This window comes from Zea mays, chromosome 8 (assembly GCF_902167145.1).
Source record: "Zea mays cultivar B73 chromosome 8, Zm-B73-REFERENCE-NAM-5.0, whole genome shotgun sequence".
Lineage (NCBI taxonomy): Eukaryota > Viridiplantae > Streptophyta > Magnoliopsida > Poales > Poaceae > Zea > Zea mays.
In genome coordinates, this window is record NC_050103.1 from 59,789,586 (window position 1) to 59,804,041 (window position 14,456).

Here is a 14,456-nt window from a genome sequence, read left to right on the forward strand (position 1 = left end):
GACACCTACGTGCGGACGGTCTGGTGTTCAGACAGACGGTCCAGCTGACTCAGCCAGACAGTCCGCCCATGGCCAGAGGCGTCAGCGTCCACACAAAGCAAGGAAAGAGACGCAAGGGCAAAGCCAACATGACGCACATGGTCGGCTGGTAAAAGCCAGCCCTACTTTCGATCAATTGCTAGCCAAATATGCTGGCAAGAAGGTCGTTCTATGCGATCGGCCAACAAAGAAACCCCGGTCACCCACTAAAACAAAATGGCCGAGTAAAACAGTCCGAAAGACGACGCAACAAGCATCGCCTGTTCATCCTGTCATGCCAGGATGCTTCCCACCCACCTACTCATCGTCGATGTATTGTCCTATTCAAATATGGAATGGTACGACGATGAACCCATGGTACATGTGTACTCCCTTTGTCTATTTAGGCTAGGGGGCACCTCCATTCTATTCCTTTTGATCCATTGATCAAATGGTCACGGCCGAGAAATATGCAATCCTAAACAGCCTTTATGCATTATGGCTATATTGAATGATCACCATATTGAATTGAAAAAGCTGGTGGCTTGCATCAGGCTTAGTTCATATGCTTTTGGTTCGTCAACCTCCACCAAAAGGCAGGGGGGCATATGTTGAGCTCAAGAAGTGGCCTCGCGGACATTCCGCGCGTGCGTAGAGTCAGTTAGGGTTCCGAGTTTCTCGCGGGATTTGTTACCTAAAACCGCGGGATTAGCTCGGGAAACAACTTGTAGCGGATCCAGACCTCCCCCTTTATATAGATGAAGGGCTACGGCCGATTAAACCCCCCACAATCGATCAAATCAAGTCTATTTCTCGTTTTACTTATGCATTAGGAGTAGTTCTAGTTTAGCTCTAGGTTAGCCTTTCCCTACCCCAAATTCTTCGCTTCTCTTCGGCTCTACGTCGATTAGAGGTGTCTAGGGTGGCCTGCCGACCCTAGATGAAGCCTAGGATCTTTCCTCCCCGACGGGGTCCCTCCCGGGAGCAAGATTCAGGCGCCACCGACGAACTTCGTCGCCCCTACGCACGCGCGGACCATCCAGCCTCTAGGCGCGGACCGTCCAGCCTTTAGGCGCGGACCGCCCGGCCCGTCAGGCAGGGAACCCGAGCCCTGCGCCAGGTCGCGGACCGTCCGGCCCCTGGCCGCAGACCGTCCGCGCCTATGCAGAGAGCATCGCCGCAGGTTCTCAACGCAGTGATTGGCGCCCGGATCGGCGCCAACAGGACGGACGCGGATGCTGAAGAAGAAGATGAGGCCGAGGCGTGAGTGTGTTGGATAGGAAACAGTGTTATGTGGTGTGTGGGCCGTGTGTGGGTCGAACTGTGGGGCGCCTATGGCTGCGACATGGTCTAGGTTCACGAGTATAAGGGAAGTGTATTCGAACTATTCTCCAAGAAAGGAAATAATCGTGAATAGAATTCCACCTACCCAGCATTGCATGACGTCGTCGTTGGTGTTCCACACTCACGTCCCGGCGAGACCCTCGTCGACAGCCACAGGCCATTACAATCTGGTATGAAGAAGATGAGGCCGAGGCGTGAGCGTGTCGGATAAGAAACAGCGCTATGTGGTGTGTGGGCCGACCTATGGGGCGTCTATGGCTGTGACCTAGCCTAGGTTCACGGGTATAAGGAAAGTGTATTCAAACTATTCTCCAAGAAATGAAATAATCATGAATAGAATTCCACCTACCCAGCATCGCATGACGCCGTCGTCGGTGTTCCACGCTCACATCCCGGCGAGACCCTCGGCGGCGGCCACGGCCCACGGGACATTACATTCTTGTATATTTGTTTTTAGACACCGTAAGGTACCTTTTGTTCTTGGTCTTTTTCTGGACTTTTATTCTATTTAATATAGTGATGTGCACATCTCTTGCGCGTTCGAGAAAAACAAAAGATGTTAATACATCAAGACTAAATAAAAGTTTACTCTTATGGTCAGCATTTGGGGCTGATGTTATGTGGTTCCTAGGATCGCGAGTATTGTTCAATGGATGGGGTTGTGAGGGTTAGAGGGCGGTGGCTAGGGTTAGAGGGCGACACCTAGGGTTAGGGGCGTTGGGGAGGCCGGCAGGGCTTTGCCCACTGCCGGCAAGAGAGAAGGGATTTCTAAACCTACGATATTTCGGTTTGAGAATTTCTGGCTTGAATTGGATGGTTTCATGAACCTTTTTCAAGCTACTTGGAATGGGATCCCTAGCATTCCCGACAAGGCCAAGAATCTGACTGCCAAGTTCAAAATTGTTAGGAAAGTTCTGAAAGATTGGCAGAGATCGCTGCCAAAAATAGATATAACGGTGAAGAACATTAAGTTGCTAATTGAGCTTATTGACATCATGGAAGAGCACCGGGATCTTTCTGTTGAGGAATGGAACTTCAGGGAAATCCTGCAACAAAAGGTGGCTGAGTTGCTTAATATTCAAAAAATTTATTGGAAGCAGCGTGCGGCTATTCGGTGGGTTACTGAGGGAGACATTTGCTCTCGCTTCTTTCACGCCCATGCCACCATTAAACACAGGAAAAATTCAATCTCTGCTTTGACTGATGACAATGGGACCATATTCTTTGAACATGAACATAAGTCTAATCTTCTCTGGGAGGCTTTCAAATGCAGACTGGGGTCGTCCGACTTTTCTGATATTGGGTTTGACCTATCAGAAATTTTAACTTCCAATGAGCAATTACAGGGGCTAGATCATCCATTTTCTAAGCTGGAAATTGATAGCATCATAAAGCTCCTACCTTCAGATAAATCCCCAGGGCCAGATGGTTTTAATACAAACTTCATCAAAAAGTGCTGGCATGTCATTGCCCCCGATTTCTATGATCTGTGTGACAAATTCTTTCATGACCAGGCTTGCCTCAGAAGTATCAATGGATCATTCATTGTCTTGATTCCAAAGATTGAGAGTCCTATGAAGGTGGGGGATTACAGGCCAATTTCTCTTCTAAACAATAGTATGAAAATCTTAATGAAGCTATTGGCAAATCGTCTGCAACCGTTCATGCCCCGGTTAGTTCACAAAAATCAGTATGGTTTCATCAAGGGGAGGTCCATTCAAGACTGCTTGGCATGGGCCTTGGAATATATTCACCTTTGTCACTCCTCAAAAAAAGAGATCATTGTACTCAAGCTTGATTTCGAGAAAGCCTTTGACATGATTGAGCATGAGTTGATTATCCAGGTTCTAATCCACAAAGGTTTCAGCCCTAAGTGGATCAACTGGATCCGGAGCATTCTTCACTCTGGCACTTCCTCAGTGTTACTTAATGGAGTCCCTGGTAAGCCTTTTCATTGCAGGAGAGGGGTGAGGCAGGGCGACCCTCTTTCACCCCTGTTGTTTGTCCTGGCAGCTGACCTTCTTCAGAGCATCATCAATAAAGCTAGGATGCGGAATCTTCTCAAGCTACCATTGCCTGACATTGGTGAACAGGATTTCCCGATTATTCAATATGCAGACGACACTCTTCTGATTTTGGAAGCATGCCCTAAGCAACTTTTTTCCTCAAGGCAATCCTCAACTCTTTTGCCTCTTCTACTGGCCTGAAGGTTAACTACAACAAGTCAAATATGTTCCCTATTAACGTGTCTCCGGATAAAATGGTGATCTTATCCCGTACCTTCAATTGTCAGATTGGCGAGATGCCATTCACCTATCTTGGCTTGCCTTTGGGCCTGGTGAGACCTAGAAAGGAACACTACTTACCTCTTATTCAAAGGATTCAGAGGAGGCTGTCTTGCTCTTCAAATTTTTTGTCCCAGGCTGGGCGCCTGGAATTGGTAAATTCGGTCTTCTCAGCCTTACCAATGTTCTTCATGTGCACGCTCAAGATTCCTAAAACCATCATTAAGGAAATTGATATTTTCAGAAAGCACTGCCTGTGGAGAGGAAATGACATCAACTCCAAGAGGCCACCTTTGATTGCTTGGAATTCGGTCACTCAGAGGAAAGTGAATGGTGGCCTGGGTGTTCTTCGCTTAGAAACGCAGAACGAGGCTCTTCTAATTAAATTTTTGCATAAATTTTTCAACCACAGCGACTTACCTTGGGTCCATCTGATCTGGAACAATTACTATCTTACTCGAGGTCTCCCTGGTAATAGAAGCGTTGGATCTTTCTGGTGGAAGAGCATTGTAAAGCTTCTGCCAAACTTCAAAGGACTGGCTACCCCCGTCATTGGCAATGGCAGATCAATTTCATTCTGGGATGATCAGTGGAGTCAGGGCATCCCGAGGCATATTTTCCCACAGCTCTTCTCCTTTGCCAAGAACTCAAAAATGACTATCAAAGAGGTCAACGATCAAGAGCAGTTTCATGATCTTTTTCATTTACCTGTCTCTGATCAAGCGTTTGATCAATTTCTGGTACTCAAGGGGTCTTGGGAGCAAATTGTTCTTAATGATGTTCACGACCGCTGGAAGTACATTTGGGGATCGGACAAATTCTCGTCCCAAAAAGCTTACAGATCTTTCATGGGCCAGATGCAGACTCATCCTATCTACAAACTAGTTTGGAAAAGTGTCAGCCTAAGCATAGAGTCTTCTATTGGCTGTGGCTTAAGAACAGGCTAAACACCAGAAATATGTTGAGAAGGAGAAACATGGAGCTAGATTCCTATTCTTGCGAAAACTGCCTTTGGCAAAGAGAGGAGACCCTTTATCATCTTTTCCTCAGATGCAACTTCGCGAAAGCCTGCTGGAACTCAATTGGCATTACCCCACCCAGAATTTCCAACCCTGAAGAGGCATCTGTGAACCTCAAACACCAGCTCAACGTTCCCTTCTCTATGGAGATCACTATTCTTATGACTTGGAGCATCTGGAAAAGCCGAAACGAGTGGCTGTTTTCAAACAGAGATCCCTCCGTGCTCCGCTATACTCAGGAATTTAGTAGAGAATTGCGACTAATCATTCACAGAGCACGGGGAGAATTCGACACCTCAATCCCGAACTGGCTAAATTTGTGGCAAATATAGAAATAGCTCTTCCTTTTTCTTTCTTTTTCTCTTCTTTTATTGCTTGTAAAAGGACCAGGGCCTAACCTTTACTTTTCGCTTTCTAATAAAATGCGCAGTAGGGGTTTCCCCCTCCTGATCCTTCAAAAAAAAGAGAGAAGGGATTTCCTTTTAATCTCTTGCTTACCTTAAATTGATACAATCCTTCTCCTTATATAGAGAGGGTTACTTGACCTCTAAGCACTAGATCTAATCTTATCTCTAATTCTAATCTTATCCCAAACTAGTCTTATCTTTATCTAACCTACCTGAGGGGCCCTGACATTTACACACACTGAAATCGATCTTAACAACTTCACTCCAGGACTCCGTGGAAGAATAAGTCACAACATGCTTGTACACTTCAGTTATGATGGCCAGCAAATCTAACTCCACTAACAACATCACCATATAGCATATGTGGCATGGCTGTTGGGTACTCATTTTTAAAATGTATCAAGAACTTCATAGTATTACTATTACCTTCCCAATAGCTACAAAAGCAATACAGGCAAGCCCGCAGTAACTGAAAAGAAGCCATATCAAGAAGCCCCACTTTTGCCCTTCCTCCGGCAACTATAAAGGGAAAATCATTTAGTAGAATTTACTGCTTACAGTAATACAAGTAGTACTAGTACCTAAATCGAGAATAAGAGAACTCACGCAGCCCCTTGCAGTGCTAAACCACAATGTTCCAATCACAGTCCAAACCCAGAGAAAGGGGTAGAGAAGTAGTACAAGAACTGAGAGGACAATTATTCTTCCACAAAAACGAGCATATCTTTGTTGCCATCCGAGATCTCTACAATTTTTCCAAAAAAAAAGATATATAATAGAAGAAACTGACAGCCATGCTTTTGCAAAGTTCAGTTCATCATTGGTTGTGGGGCAAGCAAACAAGACATGAAGACAAAGCTTAGAAATCTAAGACAACTGTATGAGAATGGCAAACATAAAGTAGCAAAAAATATGGTAGGAAAATGGAAGGTCAAGAAACTCCTATGCACCAAGATACATTACAGATGGCCCAGTTATCATTACTTTTATCGTAAGAATACAGTCAGTCAGTCACATTGAAATTCAAACCTTAGAATCATGCATTTCAGAAGTAATCATCTGCCATTGTATGCCAGTAACAAGTTTCATTTCAGTTTCCAACATCATAAATAAAAAAACTGAGATCTAAATTAGACTATTTCATTAGCTGATGGAAAATTGAGAGTAGTTTGGACAAAGAAAAATTGAGACTGCAAACCCAATATTTTTTATTGACTGCCATTTTTCCTATGTTTTTCCCCTACTCTGTATTTTTCACTTCTTATATCTAATAATCTAATACATAAAGATCAGTAGGGGAGGACAGGCCTAGAACAGTGGTGAAAAGTCTTTCCACTGAGCCAAAGGTCTTGGGTTTAACACAGCCTCTCTGCAAAATTACAAGATGAGGATTTCCTCGGTTATTCCTTCCCTAGGCCCCACTCATGTGGGAGCCGCCTGCACTAGATCTGTCTTTTTTATACAAATCAAGAGGGGGGCCTGGCCCTCCGGTGGCTTAATGGCATGACCATAAGCTGTAATATTATCCACTGGATTGCAGTATAGCATGCCATGTTCCTATATAAACTCATCAAGTAGTAAATCACACACAACAAAAGGTACCCATATAGCATATGCATCTCAATAATCTTAGGCCATGTTTGGTTTCTTTAGTCTAGAGACTAAAGTTTAGTTAGGGGACTAATGTTTAGTCCCTAACATGTTTGGTTTTAGGGACTAAAATTAGTAAGAATATACTAAATGACTCATAAGAAGACTAAAATGGCCTTTAACATTCTCCTGCTATTAGTACAATTGAACTAAATGAGGGGCAAATGTGGAATTAATATGGTTTAGTCCCTTTTAGCCACATCTTGAGGGACTAGGGACTAAAGCAGTTTAGTCCCTGTTTTAGTCCTACCGTTTGGCAATTTAGGAACTAAATGGGACTAAAATGGAGGGACTAATCTTTAGTCCCTCAAACCAAACGGGGCCTTATTATCATTAAGGGTTGACGTAGAAGTAGAGCCAACAATTTGATTAGTTTAAACAGAAACATGACCAAGGTTGCAATCAGGTGACTGCTGGTAATTCATGTTGGTGAGGTCATTAAGAACAACAACTTGCTTTTCTAGACTCAATCAAGGGGAGGGATGTCTCCTTGACTTCGTCTTAAAGTAGGGGCCTACTGAACTGGAAAGCAGGCAGGAACCTCACAAGCACTCGCTTCTTTGGCGACCAGTCCCATCTGCAGTATCACAAACCAGGGAGATGGGCATACGACCTATGCAGCAGCAGGGCTCGAACCCGGGCGGGGAGCGCTGCAACTGGGTGCTCAACCATCGTGCTATTAGCACGCCTGCTGACAACTCGTTTTTCCATTTAGCTTTTTCGGTCGCTTAAGCAGTTAGATCATGAATATGATGCTCAAATTTTGGCTAAGGTCAGCAAAGAACTGTTTTGCATACATAAATACAACATGCTAAATTGCAGAGCAATTAGTTTGTAACGCAATACTTTGCCAAATTAAGCAAAGAAACTAGAAGTAAGGTAGAATGGACTTAAAGTGACTTACAATCCCATTCCTGCAGCCAGACCATTATCAAGAAACATTAGGAGGCGGAAGATGAAGACAACATTAGGAGGCGGAAGATGAAGACAGTGGTGTAGTCCACCTGTTGCAGGCAGGCAGTTGAAGCAATGAATGACAGCAGAAGCGATCTTCAAACTAGTAGTCCTAATGTCTTCCACTGATGACAGGAATGAGTTTTTTCCTATGTATCTAGAAAGAGTACTAAGGAAGAACAGGGGCAGGGAAGGGATCTAACCACTATCCAAATGTGGAGCGGGTGAGCACAGAGGTGATACCTCTTCCAGTTAATGGAAACGATTATTCTAATCATGCATTATTATCAAGGAATTGCATTTAGCAATAAAATAATACAAGTACCCAAATAATAAATATAGATGAAGTTGGTAAGGGATTATCGGGTGGAGTAGGATACACGCTAGTGGCCAGCATGGAGAGGAAGAACCCATCATACCTGCAATGAATCCCAAACCCAGCCTCTCAATCAATCAACCTTTGAGTCATTATAGAAGAATGGATCTTCAAATTAAAAGGGGGGCGAGTTAGGGAAGAAACGGCGAGACGAGAGGGTGCAGACGCACCACTTGAAATCGACGCCACGCATCGGCATGGTCTTCGTTCTCTTGTTAAGGGCCGAACTGAAGAACAAAAAATCAAGAGTAGAACTTCAATTGGCAGTTCAAAATTGAATAAATAAAATGGGAAAATACATCCGTCAATCCCACGACCGCATCGCACGAACCCGAAAATCCACACTGCTCACCTGAGTCCAGCCAGCAGGCGGAAGCACTGCGGGGGCAGGGGAGGGGTTCGCCGCTGACAGCGCAAGCTCGCCACCCCGATGCGACCGAAGGCTTGCCGGGGAGACAGGGAACGAGGAGGCAAGGGAGATACTGTGGTGATTCTGCTCATCGCCGGGGAGTGAGCTTCTCGCCGCCTCCGCAGCATCTCATTGCAACGCCTTCCGATTTCCGAACCGGTCCACGAAAGCAAACGGGACGGAATTGGAGACAGCAAGCGCTCCCGCACGGCAGCACCGAACGGACTCGGCCTGCGTAGCCAGCTAGCCTACTAGCCTAGTGCCCAACTCGGTGAGCGAACCGAGCGGCTCTCGCCTCCCGCAGTCCCGCTTGCGTGACGGCCGGGCCCAAGAATGTGTATTTTAAAGATAATTTCTTATTTTGACGTTAGTAAAATTTCTGGTTTATTTATTTACTCTCAAAATATAAGAGATGAAGTTTATCTCTACCACATCAAATGATAATTTCTACTTCTATACTACTCTATTAAAAACTCAAAGTAGGTGTGTACATAGTGTACTTGCCTCCGCCTCCCGAAGCCCGCGAGGTTGTGATCGCTGCCCCCTTTCAACATCGATGTGTCCTTTCATCGGTGGCGTCCACCTTCGATCCTCGCACATCGTCGGTGATCCACATGTGGAGCTTCCATCATCGGCTCTCCCCTTCCATAATCGGCGACTAGGTGTGACCCTGCGGTCGAGGGATCTGGTGGCACGATGGCCGTGCCGAACCATGAGTTCAACCAGTTCATACATCTCATCTCATCGACCCTACCAACTCCACCACCTATCTAATCGGTGGCGCGAGCAAGAGGACTCTGCCCGGCCGTGGCATCGGCGGGAACTTGGGCTTCGCTACATCTCCTCTCCTCGCTCTCCCCATTTCTCTGGTACACATTATCTCTCCTTCCCAAGCTGCATTCTCTCGACATCTAATTTTGTTTTCGAGGTGCATAGTGTTTCTAGGTAGATCTGGTACATATGGATGGATAAAGTGGTTTTAATTTCTATTCCATAGTTCTTTAGTAGGGACGTGTATGCATATCAGCATATGCACGTCCTTTTGATACGACGTTTTGCCTACTTCTGTTGGGTATTTGGACCATCGTGTTGAGTCGGAGATAGAGAGCAAACTGCTTTGCTGCGACCTCACTCCAGAGTTTCTTTATTTATGGACCTTTAGATGTTTCTTTTCGCCCATGTTGGTCACTTGTTCTCAAATATTATGAGTTAAGAACAAGGCAACACAAATGTTAATGGTTAAAGGCCTTCGTCCTTCGAAGCATTATCTCCCTTAGGATATAATGATCTTCAAACGAAGGTTACGAAGGACAACCCTTCATCATCTCAATATGTAATAATGAAAAGCAAGAACATATAAGACATATAAAGAACATGAATAATCATATTAAATCATTAGATTATCTATACTCTCATTATATGATCATGAACAAACATTAATGGTATTGAATTACATTTATACCTTCGGCTTGACAGAAGGTAAAAATCCAAGAGTGACGTGTGAGTGATTACAAGTCAGCGTGAATAGTACAGTGTTACTGTTCATCTATTTATATGCACAGGACGCGGCCTGGGTAAAATTACATCTAAGTCCTTGACATTTACTATTGACTAAGGAGTAATCTGTCAAGGACTAAGCAGTCTTTTCCCCTTTAGGTCGGTTTCATTCTCCATCATTGTCTTTGCGCTAAGCTGAAGCTTCTTCATCCATAGCTTCGGAACTGATTCATCCTTCTTTCAGACCGCTCCTTTCATACCGTGCGCACCTTCATATCAAAGCCGAAGGTTCCTGTAACAATATATTATACTTGGAAAACATGTTAGTCGTGTTTTTGAGGATCTTCGGAAGACGAAGGCCCCCAACAGTATCCCCTCGCAGTATTAATTTGTTCTTGTATCTAACAAATTCAGACTGCGACGTGAACTAAGGCCTTTAACGGAAGGTCCGAAAAAACACCTTCCCTTCGCTAGAATAGCTAAAGTCAATGACAAATGGGGCCCGCTAAGTTGTAATGCGCTAGGCATATAAATAGAAACCCACAGCGACAGCATTTGCTACGCCATTTCTGTCGCTTGCGTTATTTTCTCAAATTTTTAACTCTTGCTTATCAGCTCTCGCTTGATTTTCGAGCTTCATGATATAGACAAGTGCTTATTCCATGTCTGAAGAGAAGAAGATGTCTGAGGAGAAGAAGATATCTGAGGAGAAGAAGATGTCTGAGGAGGAGAAAGTTGTGGACCCTTTTCTTGCTGGGTTTTACGAATCTATGGCAAAAACAAATACAGAGAAGATCACAAAGGAAATAATGGCGAATTTGTCTGAAGATTCTGACGATAATGATGACTATGATGTGGAAAGTGGGGATGAAGATTCTGAGGACCCGCCCTAGCGGCCAAGCCATACCATCTTCGAAAAGTCGACCATTAAGCAAAGTCAAATTGACGCCGTGAAAGGAAGATACTTTTGTGATATGTCTATTGTGAGGGTTGGAGGAGACAGCACCGCCCCTGCTCCTGAAGAAAATGAGGTTGTTGTCTACAGAAGCTTTATGAAGGCGGGTCTTCGGTTCCCATTAAGCAGATTTTTGGTTGAAGTGTTGAAGATATTTCAGATCTTTCTTCATCAACTTACTTCTGAAGCTATAATCAGAATGGGTTTGTTTGTTTGGGCTGTGAGAAGCTAAGGGCTGGAACCGAGCACGAAGTGTTTTTGCAGTATGCACGAACTGTTGTGCGAAACAAAGGTCACTGGCAAAGAGCAGTATCACAACAACTTCGGTTGTTATGGATTCATTGCTCGTTCTAATGCAAGCTACCCGGTTCCAACATTTTGGAAAACATGGCATGGGTCCTGGATGGAGGAATGGTTTTATGTTAAGAATAATTTGATTGAAAGGGAGGACATAAAGGGGATCATCCAATGCCCCATCTGGTCTCGCTTCGGCCTTCGAAGGCCAACCATGGCGATTGAAAATGATGCCGAAGCATGTCAAAAGGCTTTTAGCAATGTCTGTGCATTCATTGGTACAAGAGACCTGATCCAAGAGCACATAGCCTATAGAGTATGGCCACTTGTGGATAACTAGGAGATGCCGAAGGAGACTGCTGTCGAGTCCAGTGAAGGTGGATTAATTCATTTGAAATATACCTTCAGATACAGAGACCAATTTGACAAACCAAATGACGACTGGCTAAAATGTATTGAGGTTACTAGCGACGAGTTACTTGGGGCATATACCAGAGCCGAAGATGATGCTTTATCCTCAGCCTTCGTGGGTCGGGGCAAGAAAAGATTGAACAGGGTTTTTGAAAGTCGCCTAGAGGGGGGTGGATAGGCGGAAACTGAAATTTACAACTTTAAACACACTACAAGCCGAGGTTAGCGTTAGAATAAAATCCAAGTCCGGGAGAGAGGGGAAAACAAATCAACCAAAATAAAGCGGATGACACGGTGATTTGTTTTACTGAGGTTCAGTTCTAAAGAACCTAGTCCCCGTTGAGGTGGTCACAAAGACCGGGTCTCTTTCAACCCTTTCCCTCTCTCAAACGGTCACTTAGACCGAGTGAGCTTTCTTCCTTGATTTCTCGGGTCACTTAGACCCCGCAAGGACCACCACACAATTGGTGTCTCTTCCTTCGCTCATAAGGCTTTGAGAGTAAGAATGAGAGAAAGAAGAAAGCCAACCAAGCAACAAGAGCAACAAAGAAACACAAGAACGATCCTCTCACATGTCCTAAAACACTAGAATTGAATCGGGGACTTTGATCGGATCGATGACTTTGATTTGTGTCTTGGAGTGTTGCACTTTGCTCTTGTATTGAATGGAGAGTGATGAATGCTTGGATGGTTGGAGTGGAGGTGGTTGGGGGTATTTATAGCCCTCAACCACCAAAACAACCGTTGGGGTTGGCTGCTGTCGATGGGCGCACCGGACAGTCCGGTGCGCCAGCCACGTCACCCAACCGTTAGGGTTCGGGCGCAGACGACCGTTGGAGCTTTGTCTTCTTGTGGCGGCGGACAATCCAGTGCCGCACCGGACAGGTACTATGCACTGTCCGGTGCGCCTCTGGTGGCTGCTCTGACTTCTGTGCGCACTGTCCGCGCACTGTAGCGTTTGCAGGTGTCCGTTGCAGTCGACCATTGCACTGGCAGTCGTTGCTCCGCTGGTGCACCGGACAGTCCAGTGGCACACCGGATAGTCCAGTGAATTATAGCGGGGCGGCGCTGGAGAAACCCGAAGGTGAAGAGTTCGGAGTTGTACGGTCCTGGTGCACCAGACACTGTCCGGTGGCACACCGGACAGTCCAATGCGCCAGACCAGGGCACACTTGGGTTTCTTTGCTCCTTTCTTTTTGAACCCTAACTTTGATCTTTTATTAGTTTGTATTCAACCTTTATGCACTTGTAGAATATATAATCTATAGCAAACTAGTTAGTCCAATTATTTATGTTGGGCATTCAACCACCAAAATTATTTATGGGAAACGGTTAAACCCTATTTCCCTTTCAATCTCGCCCTTTTTGGTGATTGATGCCAACACAAACCAAAGCAAATATATAAGTGCAGAATTGAACTAGTTTGCATAATGTAAGTGTATAGGTTTCTTGGAATTAAACCAATTTATAGTTTCACTAGATATGCATGGTTTGCTTTCTTTTATTTAACATTTTGGACCACGCTTGCACCACTTGTTTTGTTTTTGCAAATTCTTTTGGAAAGTCTTTTCAAAATCTTTTTGCAAATAGTCAAAGGTATATGAATAAGATTGCGAGAAGCATTTTCAAGATTTGAAATTTCTCCCCCTATTTCAAATGATTTTCCTTTGACTTAAACAAAACTCCCCCTGAATGAAATTCTCCTCTTAGCTTTCAAGAGGGTTTTAATAGATATCAATTGGAAATATATTGAGATGCTAATTTTGAAAATATACCAATTGAAAATCACACCATTTGAAATATATTAATTAAAAATTTTGAAAGGTGGTGGTGCGGTCCTTTTGCTTTGGGCTATTACTTTCTCCCCCTTTGGCATTAATCGCCAAAAACGGAGACTTTTGTGAGCCCTATTAAACTTTTCTCCCCATTGGTACAAGTAAATAAGAGTGAAGGATTATACCAATTTTGGAGTGTGGAGTAACGACGAAGAATAAAAGATACCGGTAGAGTGGAGTGGAAGCCTTGTTGTCGTCGAGTACTCCATTTCCCTTTTAATCTATGACTTAGTATAGAGATTCACTTGAAAACACATTAGTCGTAGACATAAAGAGATATGATCAAAGGTATATAAATGAGCTATGTGTGCAATGTTTCAATCAAAATTCCGAGAATCAAGTATATTTAGCTCATTCCTAAGTTTGCTAAAAGTTTTCTCATCTAAAGGCTTGGTAAAGATATCGGCTAATTGTTCTTTGGTGCTAACATAAGAAATCTCGATATCCCCCCTTTGTTGGTGACCCTTAGAAAGTGATACTGAATGTCTATGTGCTTAGTGTGGCTGTGTTCAACGGGATTATCCGCCATGCGGATTGCACTCTCATTATCACATAGGAGAGGGACTTTGCTCAATTTGTAGCCATAGTCCCTGAGGGTTTGCCTCATCCAAAGTAATTGCGCACAACAATGGCATGCGACAATATACTCGGCTTCGGCAGTAGAAAGAGCTACTGAGTTTTGTTTCTTTGAAGCCCAAGACACCAGGGATCTTCCCAGAAACTGACAAGTCCCTGATGTGCTCATTCTATCTATTTTACACCCTGTCCAATCAGCATCTGAATAACCTATTAAATCAAAAGTGGATCCCTTGGGGTACCAAAGACCAAATTTAGGAGTGTAAACTAAATATATCATGATACTTTTCATGGCCCTAAGGTGAACTTCCTTAGGATCGGCTTGGAACCTTGCACACATGCATATGGAAAGCATAATATCCGGTCGAGATGAACATAAATAGAGTAAAGATCCTATCATCGACCGGTATACCTTTTGATCTATGG

General features: G+C 44.2%; 1 pseudogene; it reads right to left on the reverse strand.

Moving 5' to 3' along the window:
* Positions 1 to 9,491, reverse strand: part of LOC103635247 (E3 ubiquitin-protein ligase SIS3-like) — a 35,376-nt pseudogene extending 25,885 nt beyond the window's left edge.
* Positions 9,492 to 14,456: the final 4,965 nt, after the last annotated feature.